At 48.4% G+C, this 13,575-nt stretch overlaps 1 long non-coding RNA gene across 2 annotated transcripts in view; it reads right to left on the reverse strand.

The window, feature by feature from the left end:
• Positions 1-2,100: 2,100 nt before the first annotated feature.
• The window catches only part of LOC146208230 (uncharacterized), a 51,176-nt gene continuing 39,701 nt past the window's right edge, over positions 2,101-13,575 (reverse strand). For both annotated transcript variants that reach the window (XR_014703371.1, XR_014703370.1), the window contains exons 6-7: positions 10,622-10,856; positions 2,101-2,312 (exon numbers count right to left, since the gene is read on the reverse strand). This is a non-coding gene — a long non-coding RNA (uncharacterized LOC146208230). The remainder of the gene's footprint in view (positions 2,313-10,621; positions 10,857-13,575) is intronic.

The raw sequence follows: 13,575 nt of genomic DNA on the forward strand, positions 1-13,575 counted from the left end.
GAGGAAGGGCAAGGAAGTTCGCAGTTTTTGGGGTTACTAAGTATCACGCACTTCGGAGAATTAAGAAAAGACAATGCAACACTGAAATGAGCCTCGCCCTTACATGTCCTTTTCGAAGAGGCAACGTGCGATAAAGCATGCCGATATAGTGAAATTGAGCTCTACATGCCTTCAATTAAAAAAGTTGTGTCGATTTGATTTTGTTCCTGCGTACGATCACTTATAGCTACAATGGAAACTTCGTGATACATATATGGTGTGAAAGCTGTTTTATTTTTACTGCTTTTTAGTTGCCTAACAGGTTGCCGACTTCAAAAACTATGTTTGGTTCAAGAGGGAGCAAATGATTGCGGTGTATTCTTCAAGATGAACCATCATTGAGGTGAACTGACTTACGCGGTGTATGAAACAAGTCCGGTTCTTGTTATAACACCATCTACCAAACTTGACGAGCTTCGGTAATCACGTGCAAGGTCAAGGTCACCAGCCATTTACGTGTCAGCATGGTTTTGCCAACTGGCCATTTTTTTGCACTATTCTAGCCGAACCCTTCCTGACCATATCTAACCGTGTGTAGCTTTTTTTTTTTCTTTTAAGCAATGTTGCTGGCGTTTCTTTTATTGTTGCACGAGGAGTATTTTCATATTGCAACAGGGAATGCTTGAAAACTGTCTTGATGTTTTCGAAGTGATCATCCTTTGTCTTGACGGTGATAAGAACATCATTAAGGCAACAGCTCATTCTACTTAGGCCCTTGAGCATCATATATATTATGTACCAAAACATGACAGGTGCGGAAGAGACTCCAACGCCTAATGGCGTCCGAGAAGAGTTGCAAGAATATCACTGATATTTTAATTCAGCCGAATACCCGTTCATATCAATGCAAGAATTGACGGTTGTTTAGTAGTCACTGCACAAGCGGAGGCCGCAGTTTTTTTATTACTAGTATTCCTGGATTAGCCATTTCGCACTTGATCACAGGCGTTATAACGCGAAGTATTTCCCGCTTTTTCAGCTCTGTTTCTACAGCTGGCTGAATGTGAAAAGGAACACTGTTTGCTTTTAGAAAATTTGGGTCCGTGCGTTCTCGTAGGAGCAGTTCCCCTCATTCGCTAGAAATGGTTCAAAGTTCATCCTTAAAAAGGGCTTATTTTCATATTTATTTAGCAGCGCCTTCAAAACAGACTGACCATCGTTTTCAGAGCAGCATGGAGGTGACATTTTTGTTGAATGGGAAGATGCCACTCCAGTTTAGACGGAAGGTATGAAGTTGCGGTCAAATAGCCGGGGCCCACGTCCGTCTAAGTCATACAGTGGCAGGATCTTTACTTGATCGCCAGGTCGGACCTCGACATTAATCACTCGTTCCAGCATGGCGATAGCTTCAGAATATGTGCATAGTTCCAACAAAGTCCGTGCAAGCTTGCTGCTTTTGCCATACGTAAGATAGAGCCGAACATAACACAGTGCACTTAGCACTATCGAGAAAAGTGCCGCATAACCTATAAAAAGAATCAACATATTTTGCCTAAACTTTTTATATCATGCAAAACTGGTGTCCCACGTGTTTTGCTTTTTTGTCGCCTAGTATTGTGTAGTAGATTAAAATGAAACACACATTTCTCGCTAATTAAATTTAGTTTTTTACTCATTCCAGCACTCTTCTGCGGACGTACCGTTCCTCGGCGTTGACGCTAGTATGGGAGGCGATATCCCTCTGTCAAAAAGAAGATGAGCGGGCATGGCCTGAATCACAGGTGAAGTCACTGACGGGCCATGGCTGACCCTGATCATGTCCATCCTGTATAGGCACAGTGATATCACTATGCTTGGTGAACTGTTACAGCGTTGCTATAACAGGACGCGATTTTGGTCGGAATTATAACCTTCGAACTAACGTTTTCACACCACCAGCATGTAGCTCGTATCTAGATTGGTAGCTAGATGGCGCGACTGGTTCAATGGGGTAGTGCCCATAAGGTCTATTTCGTGGTTTGAGATCAAGGCTCTCAAAATACATTAATACCCACTAGCAGTCCGTATCTTACTTCATGGCCAGGAATCTGTGGTACAAGCATACGCAGTGCTGAACTCCAGCATTTTATTTGGTGAGTGTTTTTCAAGTGAGTTCCTTATTTCTTGGAATCTAATCTCAGATTCGTGATTTCTCATACATACAGCACGGGGCACGTACACAGCGAAGCTGATCCTGTAGAGCCCCTTTCGGTTCGTTTCAGGCTTCCGCAACGAAATTATGCAGGTCACTGCTGAACACGAGCGGCTGGCGGTGGAAGATGTTCTCCAGGCAGCTGCATGGGAAGATCCGAATGATAGAGCACACCATCGCTGAGGACGTGCATATGGTGAGCACGCAATTATATCAGTCCCCGTAAAAAGGCCCCAACGTTAGCTCAACAGCCTATTGCAGCAGGGAAGGGCACTCTGTTTCTTGCACAGAGTAGACTATTACACTCCAATAATTTACTTGTGTTGTGGTCACAAAGATGAACAATCACAAGCAGCCACTTTCGCTACATTAGCAAACCATTCATACTATTAGACGAATTCCAAACTGACTTTGGATGTCTGCAGAAAGATGTGCTTTTTTGTGAAGAATTAATAATTCGGTAATTCTTAGCGCCATGATTCGAGGAGACATACAAAGAAACACTCATATGGAGAGTCCAGATCCAGCGTCGAGCACTGTGGTGCCTAAGAAGGTTTGGAAGACACAGTTAACCTGGTGAAGATCGTATAAATATGTATTGCGCATTTGTGTACGCTATCAAAGACATGCCGAAGGCTTCAGATTTGACTCAAACAAGTGGCGGAGGAGGCGTTTAAACTGCGACACGAATTTGACAATGAAGCGCACTATATATAACACACTTTAAAATGGCATATGCGCATAGCTCACCCACGAAAAGGCTGAGCATATCGGTTTCAGCAAATATTTTCATTATTTACAATTGAAAGTGGTTTTGGGTGTTAAGCCTTGGACTTTGGAATGCATTATTTTAGACGTATGGTGGCGCATCAGTTTGATCGTACAGGAATGGAGCGTAAGATTGAAAGCTCCCAGGTTTATCTTTGTATTGTGAACTTTTTCCGGGGAGAAGAAAGCTTTTCCCCGAAAAGACGTTTTATGACAGCGACTGAGAAAAAATGTGACTAGCAGTAGGTTACAACGTGCACGGAAAAGAAGTTTTAGTAATAAGTGAACTAAATAAGCTGAATTCGAATATCTATAGCGCTCAGCAAGGTATATTCCCCTTTCGTGTTTCGTCACTGTGACCGGACATGCGCAATAACGGCAATGTTCGTGCGATACATGGAATACCAGTAACTAGGCTAGCCAGAGTGGCTATGGTGGCCGTTATCAAATGATGTCGCGTCGAATTCTAGTATGTATCCGATTGAATACATACACATGGTGCCGCAGCTAAATGTAACAAAGTTTTTAAAAATAACTGCGCGTCCTAGGTTAATGAAACGAACTGCCTAGTATGTACGTTATTTTTTTTTTTTCATTCCAGATCGATGAATAATAAGAAGCGAGAAGTGAACACTTTATTTACTGTCTCGTGCACAAAAGTGTCGTAGAGCAGTTGTAAATCACGGCGATAAAAGCTAGCAGGGATGATTCCGCTGAAGGTGGGAATTACTTCGCCTTCTTTCAATGTCCATAAATAAATCTATCACATAACCGGATGCCTGCTCATCATTCCACCCTAGCGCGAAAAGTGGATTTTGTTCTGAAAGTTACGAATTGGGATAGTGGAGGGGCACCGCTGTCAGGTTGAAGGCTGTGGCGAACGCAGGTAGCAAAGAAAAACATTTGAATGGAGTCTTCATGCGAACATTTAAGTGAGCTGTTTTTGAAGCCGGCCAAGCATTCCGGTTTAGAGTCTTCATTCCTGAAGCCGCAAATTAAAACGTGACTTATATAGATCGAAAAAAATAAATAAAACGCAATTGGCCAGTGACTTTCGAAACCGTTTTAATGATGCACTGGGGCGTATTCGCGTTTACATCTAACCTTGCATTTAGTGGAGACTCTCGGTGATCGCGTTTAACATTATTGTGTGTTTGTTTACTTCCTCGCCAACTACGCACAACATGCCTTGCGAACATGTGCAACTAATCGCAGGGCTAAAATTTTCCAATGACTCGCGGCTTTTAAAGCAGATTGAGGTTAGCTCGTTCTACATTCTGTTTAGTTCTGCGTCTGTCACAGCACTAGAGAAACAAACAACATGAGGAAAAACTGCTTTCGTAAGGTCTTAGCACTTTAAAATGGTGGAGGAAATCTCAAAAGCGCATTCTAACAGATATGTACAACGAGAATGAGATCTTGCATGTACGTTCATTGCCGTTCTGTACGGTGCCAGCGGTGCTGCGCTCTGTACAGGACAGCAACTGCATTCTAATTTCTGGCCGGTTATATCGCTAAAAAAAAAAAAAAAAAACTGCATCGACGGGCATCCTTCCTTTGGATATACCCACTGCAGCGACGGGCATCCGCCCTTTGGATGCCCGGGGGACAGCGAGAGGAGATGATGTGCGCAAAGGCACACCACCTCGCCTTGTCCACCACACACGGCGGCCGACCGTACAGCCGGGCCTCAAATTGCCCGGAGCGACTCTGGTCTGAATCCCGGTCCCCGCATCGCAGCGATCACTGGCACAAGCAATGCAGGCGCTGGGATTCGAACCAGGATCTTCGCGAGTGCGAGCTCGACACTTTACCCACTCGGCTACCGTGTGGCACGGCTTTGTTGCGCCGCCTGCAAGTGATGGCGCGAGAGCAACAAGGTTGCACATCAAATGAGCATGCGCCGTGCGTCTATCATTCCCCGACGCTTCTCCGATTACGGTTGCTGATAATGCGAGCGGTATCAAGCGAGGTCATTCGTATACGGAGCTCTGGCTACCGGAAAGGAATCTACGCCGTAGTTTCAGGTAATGCGGCGAGAGAAACTATGAAAGCGGCTTCCGAAACTTAAACACTCCTGACAAACTAAGTATACAGTATCGCGGAGCTACTGCCGCACTACCTTTAACAAGATAAAATGCTCCGTTCAGCAAAATATCGGGCGTCGGCGCTGGGATCGAAAATTGCTAGCATGGCGCTGGTATGTCGTACTTACCTGGCTGCCCGAGCACTGATTGGAAGTAGAGGTACCTGACGTCGCGGTTCGCAGGAGTTCACAACTCCAGCCTTTCAGAACATGTGCGATTTTATACGTCTCTGGCTGAAGCAGAATATCGAATTCCCCCTTTCTACTGCCAATTAGCCCGTGATTTGACCGTGTGGGAGGCCGCTGCATAGTACAGTTCTGCTAAACACCGTACCTTCCAAAGAAAGCATTGCGATGCTTTTATTCGTTTTATGGAAGCGTGCATAGTATAAGAACACCTTCGCCAAGGGCGAACCAATTATAACATTGAATGTAATGTAAATGGTATACCAAAAGTAATTTTTTAAAAGTAAACATTCCGGAAATGCTGAATACGTTTTAACGAACCCAAAACTGCGGACGTGGAATACGGTAAGGAAGGATGAGGGAAAACAAACACCGGTCTATGAAACACCTGCCATCGTAAGCAAATTTGAAGGAACACTCAGCCTTGCATGCACAGAAAGTGCGTTTAACTAAACGCCGTATTATTGAGGTATTGCTTTCCTCTATTAAAAAATGGAGAATTCTGTGACATTCGTTTTGCAAAATGTTTAGTCAGCACACAATGTTTCGTGTTACAATAGTGTTTTCATATGAATTGAACGTCATGTGTAACCTTCCCGTAATTAGAAATGCAATGCGCAGTATTCTTTTGCTTTATAAGGCAGCTACTAATGTGACGTGTTCATGGAAATTAAGTGCGAACCATTCAACGTGTAGTCCATCGTTTTGTGCAATTGTACGTGTGAAATGTTTTCGCACTTTCCATCGCAAGTGAAATAAATAAATGCAAAAATTAATTAGCAAATAAATGTGGGAGGCTGTTATCACACTCTCCCTGCCCGGGCACCTGTGTTCGGAGTCAGACACGTCATCCGTGCAGACGAAGCAGGCATTTCCATACGGCTTCAGTAAAGCGGATGTTATATGTGCGCTGGTTGCCTACGCTTTCGCGTCATGCCTACAATGGCGGAGCTGAAGTGTCCCTCATAATTCAGTAACTTCGCTTCTACGTTCCTACCATTTCATGCTACAGGATAACCCATTAACGGGCGTAAACGTATGTTCTTTGTATGCGTTCTGCTGGATAGGCAGGGCCCACGCAACACTGGTGACTGAAGAGAATTGAAACTGCAGGTTCAGGACCAGAAGAACTTCTATTTCCTGCAGACCTCAGCTGCTGAATTCATGGCACCCCGGAAGGCCTCCTTTTCGAAAGAGTATCGCATGGCTTTTGCAGGTCATCGCATGCTATGTTATCGCAGTTTTAATAAAATGTGAAGGCTACAGTACATGTAATGTCGTATTATCCAGTACTATCCCTCGGGACTCCATTCGGCTTACACATCCGTCCTCCATCCTCGGCCTCACACTACGAGGCCGTATGATCCATGGATCTGAAACGCAGCCGCATTCCTGAGCATGAGGGACGAAAGGTATGTGCTAACCGCGTATCGACATCGAACAGGTAGTGAACTTATCGATGCGGACTACACATTACGAACCTCGTAATTCTGCCGTCAAACGCGCGTGAACTGCGATGCTCGAAGCGCCGCTAGACGCGCAACACTAATGCCACGCCCAGTCGCTCGGGACGCCGTCCGCGACCACGCCCGTTATATCGGGCAGTTATTGTGAATGCGGTGTATTCACTTCAGCAATCGCTTTGCTGTTCGAATAGTTCAAAGTAGATTGAATCAGTTACTGTAGTAACCGAGAACAAAAAATTACCCCCAGTTACGTTACCTCCTAACGCGAAATTTGAGCGCAGCTTATCAGCTGTTCAATCCTTTTCCATAGATTGAGGCAAACATTTCGAGCAAGACACATCTGTATAATTACACATGGGTCCCCCTCTTCCGCCACGCAGGAAGAGGGGGACTCCTCCTATTTCTGCATGGCGGCGAGTGTGTTCTACACAGCACAGTGGTGCAGTGGTAAGACGCCCGACTACCGTGCCGGAGTACCCAGGTTCGAATCCGACCGCGGCGGCTGCGCTTCGATGGAGGCGAAACGAAGAGGCGTCCGTGTGCTGTGCGATGTCACTGCATATCACACATCCCCAGGTGGTCGAAATTACTCCGTAACCCACTACGGCTCCTCCTTCTCTGTATGCACTTTCACTCCCACCTTCCTCCCTCCCTTTACGGCGCGGTTCAGGTGTCCACAGAAACAGGTGACAAATACTGCACATTTCCTTTCCTGTGAACGAATTATCTACACAGTGAACCCCGCCGGGGTGGTGTAGTGGTAAGACGCCCGACTACTGTGCAGGAGTACCCGGTTCGAACCCGAACTCGGCGGCTGCGTTTCGGTGGAGGAGAAACGAAGAGCCGTAGGTGTGTTGTGCGGTGTCTGCGCCCGTTAAGTATCCGCAGGTGGTCGAAGTTACTCCGCAGCCCTCCACTACGGTTGCTCTTTCTGTGTTTCCACTTTCACTCCCACCTTCCCTTACGGTGCAGTTTAGGTGTCCACAGAAGGGAAGTGAGACAATTACCGCGCCTTTCCCTTCAATCAATGAATCAATCCTCCATCGTACCCCCTTCCCCTCCTCTTGCGAGGCTGCAGTTGCCGAAACGCCGGCTCCAACTCATGCGATGAAACGGGGGCGGAGCTGGCTAGGAGGCCAACGCTAGTGTTCCGGGAGCATATACAGGAATACTAGCCAACGCAGTTGACGCCGATGACGACGCGAAACCCAGAGAGGGAAGACCGGAAAGCAGCAAGAAAAACGCATTGCAGACCGCAATTCGCAACGAATGTCACCGAAATGCAGAAAGAAGGGGGAGACCGGAAATTCACGATAGAAAATTAAAGGAGAGGAGGAAGCGATGTGGGAGGATGGAACACCGGAGGAACACAGAGTACGCAGTGTGAATATCCGTGCAGAGGTGTGCGGATACGGCTGTACTCCCCTACCGCAACATCGTCGCGCCGGTCTCGCTGCCACCGAGCACCGTTACCTGCGCTCGCTACCGCTTCTAGCGCCAGGCCGACGTCCTCACCTGCCGCGCGCACTCCACCGCCGGCGGGTTTATTTCGCTAGGCAGCCCTCCCCGCAGCCAGCCGCACCAGCGGGCGCTCGTTATCTGAACGGACGTACGCGCGGAGACCTCCCCGGCGTACCGCAGCCGGCGCCGCACTCCTCGCAGAACGATCGCATCGGTGTCTGTGTCGAACTGCCGGGGAGTAGCCCCCCTGAATATCTTCTTCATCAATCGCAGTCTGCAGGACCACCCGCGGCTACGTGACCCTGTGCCCTCGTCGCACGCGAGCACCCCCTTCCCTACCGCCGCACACCACCCTGCTGCAAGCGGACTCGCGGCAGCTGCCACTTCCCATCTGCCGCACAATGGCAGCACCCCTCCTGCACGGTTCAGTGCAGCTCCTGGCCGATCGCCCGCGATCCTGGGTGTGCGGAGCTACCCTCCAACCTCCAGCGGATGGAGTAACCCCTGTGCGCCGCCGGGCTGCTGCCTTCGCAGCACTCGATCGCGGTCTCGGCAGCGGGAGGTGGACAGTTCGAAACCCGCCGCCGGACACCCACCGGTGAATTCCGTACAAGCGTCCCCCAGCCCGGCGCCGTGTTCGTTCAGGGGTGTGCGTTTGGAATTCGCTCTGCTAACCCTGCTGTGCTCCTTCGAGAGCAAGTGTGGAAGAAAGAATAGCGTGCAAAGGCCGGGCTGGCAGTTCAAAACGGCCACATAATGGAGTTTGCCGCATACAGCGAACTTATGGGACAGTTTCAGCTTCCCGTGATCCGCGATCAGCTACCGTGATCCGCCACCGCGCGCTCCACTGCGCATGCCCGGACCACCCTTCACGCCGATAGATGGCGCCACATACTGGATGTCGGTACACACACGTGCCGAGTCGGTAACAATCACCTTGAGCGCCCCGCCCCGCCCACGCGCGTTGGACAGTCACAGTGGCGGATCGCGGATCACGGTAAGCTAAATCTCCGTATTGTCCGATGGCGGAACTGATTACTGCCACATCGGAGCAACCATTTGAGACTTACCACTCCTTCCCCAACCTTTTCACACGGAAGAGCCGAGCACCAGGGCGGGGAAAGCTTGCACCCATTGAAAAGCCGGTGGGTATACCCGGCGGCACCAGGGATCGAACCTGGTACCTCCCGAACACGAGGCGGATGCTCTACCACATGGCCACGCTGCAGTGCTACAACGGAAGCGTGGCTTTTGGGAAAGGGATGATAAGTCTGCAATAGTTCCACAGACGTGGCAGTGATCGGTTCCGCCATCGGACAACAATGTGGCGTTTTCTTCTGTCAGCCCGGCCTTTGCATGCCATTAGTTCTTCAAAACATTAAGCCCTGAAAGGAGCACAGCAGGGTTAGCAGAGCCTCTTCCAAGCGCACACCCCTGAAAGAGCCGGGCGCCGGGCCAGGGGACGCTTGCACCGAATGTTACCGGTGGGTGTACGGCGGCGGGTTTCGAAACCACGACCTCCCGCAGACGAGACGGGCACCCAAACCACTCGGCCACGACTACGGTCCTGCTGCCGCGGTTGTTTGAACCGTCGTGACGTCCTGCTGACAGCATGAACAGTCCTCGCTGTGCCTCGCCGAGGCGCAGTACCAGTACCAGGCACCCTCTGTACCTACCCTGGAGCGCTGCTGCACCGGTGCCACTAAGCCGGACTCCCCGCCCTGCCAGTGTTGTTTGAGCTATTCGCTTCGTGCTGGCCATATTAATTACCCCCTCGACAGCAACAGGGTCGCCACGACTTTTCGGCCGACATATCCTGTCCTTGTATCCCCTCCCCGGAAACAAACTCCATAGCAACAACACGTAGCGAGAAAAAGAAATGAGGGACGAGTCTCAGAATCATTGTAGTTAGAAATTGATGGGAAGGTAGTGGAACAGATAGGGAGGGAAAAAAAGCCTTGGTGCCTTGCTTCCTCTATTCCGTTCTTTCTCTTTTTATCTGTGTAGGAACCAACGAAGCCTTTTTGGAGAGTTTTTCCAGAGCGAACGATGCCTACAAGATCAGCAGAATTAGCCAGACCAGTGCAGCGATGCTTGAGATCCGAATAGGAGAAGAGAAGATGCAGAAATGAAAGCAAGAAAGTTGTAAGCGAAGAACAAGATTAGGAAGAAAACGATAACACAATTAACAGCTGCGGTTTCGCTGATAGTAGTACCCCCGTTCTGTAAATGTTTTTTCTGCAAAGCGAAATTGCCCTTTAAGTATGTAATTTTTTTCTTGCTTTGAGCACGTTCTGTCGCAGGCCGATGCGGGCACGGCAATTTTTTTTTACAGTCGAAAATAACTGGCGATTTCGTGATGTTATGGGCAACGGAGAAGCGCGAATTGTGAAGAACGGCGATTTGCGCTACCAGACGCAGCAGCGCGAGGGTCCACGGGCGAAGGTATAAGGCGAAGGTCGCGAACTGCGATAGGATTTTCACCTCTGAAGGCTGTGAAGCTTCTGGTGATGGCCGCAGCAGCGCTGGAAGCGTTCGGCATTCCTCTGGTAGGCTGCCTGAAAGAGATGCAGGGAAGTCCTCCTTCCTTTTGGAATAGTGACAGCACACTATATGTCACTAACTTTATTTCAGCCAGCGTGAGCCGTTCCTTGCTCTTGTCGGTGCTGGAAGCTGTGGTGGACGTTCAGTGCAGTGAGTGACAAATAGTGCGCAATGCCTGCAAGTAAACATGAAAATAAATTACTGTTTGAAGGGCAGACTTCCTACGTGATATCGTATACAACTTGGTCATCTGAGACGTCCACAAAGTTCAGACGTCAAAATCAGATCACCACATGCTGGAACTGCAAACGACGTCCAAATAAAGTTAACGAATCCGGGAAAGATATAAATGAGCCCGAACTCGACAAGGAAGTGTAGTTTATTAAGGCTGTCTGAGAACTAAGAAATCTTTTAACTGAGCAAATAAGTCACCATTGATGCTCCAGCCCCAATAGCGGCATATGTCAAGTGGGTACGTGTAAGGGCACCCAGTGAAGGCTTTATAACACGCACATCCCACGCCAACGTTATTATGTACGTGTGGGTTATTACGTACTGACAGTACAGTATTGATAACGAAATATATTTCAAACGTTGTTTTAATGTCACGGACTGAAAGTGCGGTGTTAAAAGCGCTAATTCTTATATTTCGCCTTTATAAATATGCCGACAAAAAAGGATGCAGAAGTTTCGCCTTCAGAGTAGAAGCGATAGCGGCTTCAACACCGTTTCCCTTTTCATTCGAAGAAGAGTGGTACAGTGTAAAACCTCCACAGTTCGTTTTGGCTTTTGGAGAGGAAACGCGCCCTATCTGTCTCGCATCTCGGTGCCCACCTACGCTTCCAATGGCTAACATATAGTTCGAGGTACAATGAATTTATGCCTTCCGTTCACTGTCCATCCAAACCTAGCCACCAGCATGAGTTGCGGGTGCATTCAGATGGGAAGCGAAGAAGTTCGACACCGTATTGAACGCCGCGGACACCTAGAAAATGGTTCTGTCCGAATTCTGATCTTGCACGTGCGCGTATTTTGTGACGTTTGTGATACACGTTTCTCAAAGCTGCGGTACGGCGACGGCCTAATTTTAGGCACAACGGGCACAATACGTTATCATGCAAATACAGAGGAGTAGATACATGCACTGCCGTTATTTTCCTCGAAAACTGCGAATTTTGAGCTTAAAGAGTAGCTTACACGCCAGATCTATATTCTGAATGCATTTTCGTTGAAATATTACACTATGCACCATCAGTGAACAAATGTATGCAACCATGCATAGTGTTCCTTCTTTTCTTGTCTCATGGTATTCCATACCGCAACGGCCGAATAACAATCTCGCAGTCGTAAATTTGAGATTCACGATGCGAAGACATGTCGCGACTGCAGAAATAATAAATCGGTACTGTTCATGGAAATTAGGCAATCCCCTTGTTTGTTTACGGACTGGTGGGAGCTCACGTCTTGTCGCTAATCTTCATACCACCTAGACATGCTTACAACGCAAATAAAAAGAAAACACTTTTTGCGAAGAAGGCATGCGTACAACTTTATACAAATATGGCGTTAGGCCATACAATTCGATCAAGGCCACTTAAGAAGTAATATGGATTCCTCAGAAAGCGATTGACACAAATTCTGCTTTTGAGAGGTTAGGAATAAAGCGTGGTATGGCGGCCATGCATTTCGAACTTTTTAAACATCTAACGAGACCCATGCCTCAATCAGTATGCTATTCATTAGCATTTCCCGAGCTTCAACCAAAGGATTGTGCGCGACAGTTAGTATGCTATACCGATGAGGAATTAATGCGTGCGTTCTTGCTATATGATACCTTCCACTGCTGTATTAAAGAGCTTCGGTTCAGAGAGCGTAGAGTTTCGCTTTTTTTTTTTTCTTTTGCGGCATAAGAGAGCTGCTTTGAAATGAAAAGTTTCTTGTCAGGAAAGAAACTTCTATGTTACTTCTTTGACAGCAGAAGCACCAGAGTGCGTTTTCCGCCGCAGCTGAGGTAACGTTTTCCTCATACGACAGCCTATGATTCCACTATGAAATATCTCCACAGAACACGAATTCTAACTTTCATCAGCGTGCGCGTTTTTAGCAGTATCAGTTACTGTCCGTTATTTGTGGCTGTCTATTTTTTCTGATTTACCCCACGAAAGTGCGAACGCAAACGAGAAGCTGATCGCCGCACAACCTCTTCATTTGTAATGTCACATGCCGTCCTTCTCACGGAGCATTTCCACTGCCAAGATCCGATTCTGATAACAGTGCTATGAACGCTGGCCGCACGGTCGGCATCAACAACGCTACAACTGCCACGCTCGATCCCGTTCGCATTATCAGCAACCGTAATCGGAGAAGCACCGGGGAACGATAGACGCACGACGCATGCTCATTTGATGTGCAACCTTGTTGCTCTCGCGCCATCACTTGCAGGCGGCGCAACAAAGCCGTGCCACACGGTAGCCGAGTGGGTAAAGTGTCGAGCTCGCACTCGCGAAGACCCTGGTTCGAATCCCAGCGCCTGCAGCGCTTATGCCAGTGATCGCTGCGATGCGGGGACCGGGATTCAGACCAGAGACGCTCCGGGCAATTTGAGGCCCGGCTGTACGGTCGGCCGCCGTGTGTGGAGGACAAGGCGAGGTGGTGTGCCTTTGCGCACATCATCTCCTCTCGCTGTCCCCCGGGTATCCAAAGGGCGGATGCCCGTCGCTGCAGTGGGTATATCCAAAGGAAGGATGCCCGTCGCTGCAGTTTTTTTTTTTTTTTTTAGCGATATAGCCGACCAGAAATTACAATACATTTGCTGCCCGTTGCTGCTACTACTGTGCGACGCTACACTGCGGTAGGTTTTCAAGCCCCCGGCGTGGCACTGTGCAACGCCGAGA

This window comes from Amblyomma maculatum, chromosome 1 (genome assembly GCF_055883805.1).
Source record: "Amblyomma maculatum isolate TAMU_Amacu chromosome 1, ASM5588380v1, whole genome shotgun sequence".
Taxonomy (NCBI): Eukaryota; Metazoa; Arthropoda; class Arachnida; order Ixodida; family Ixodidae; genus Amblyomma; species Amblyomma maculatum.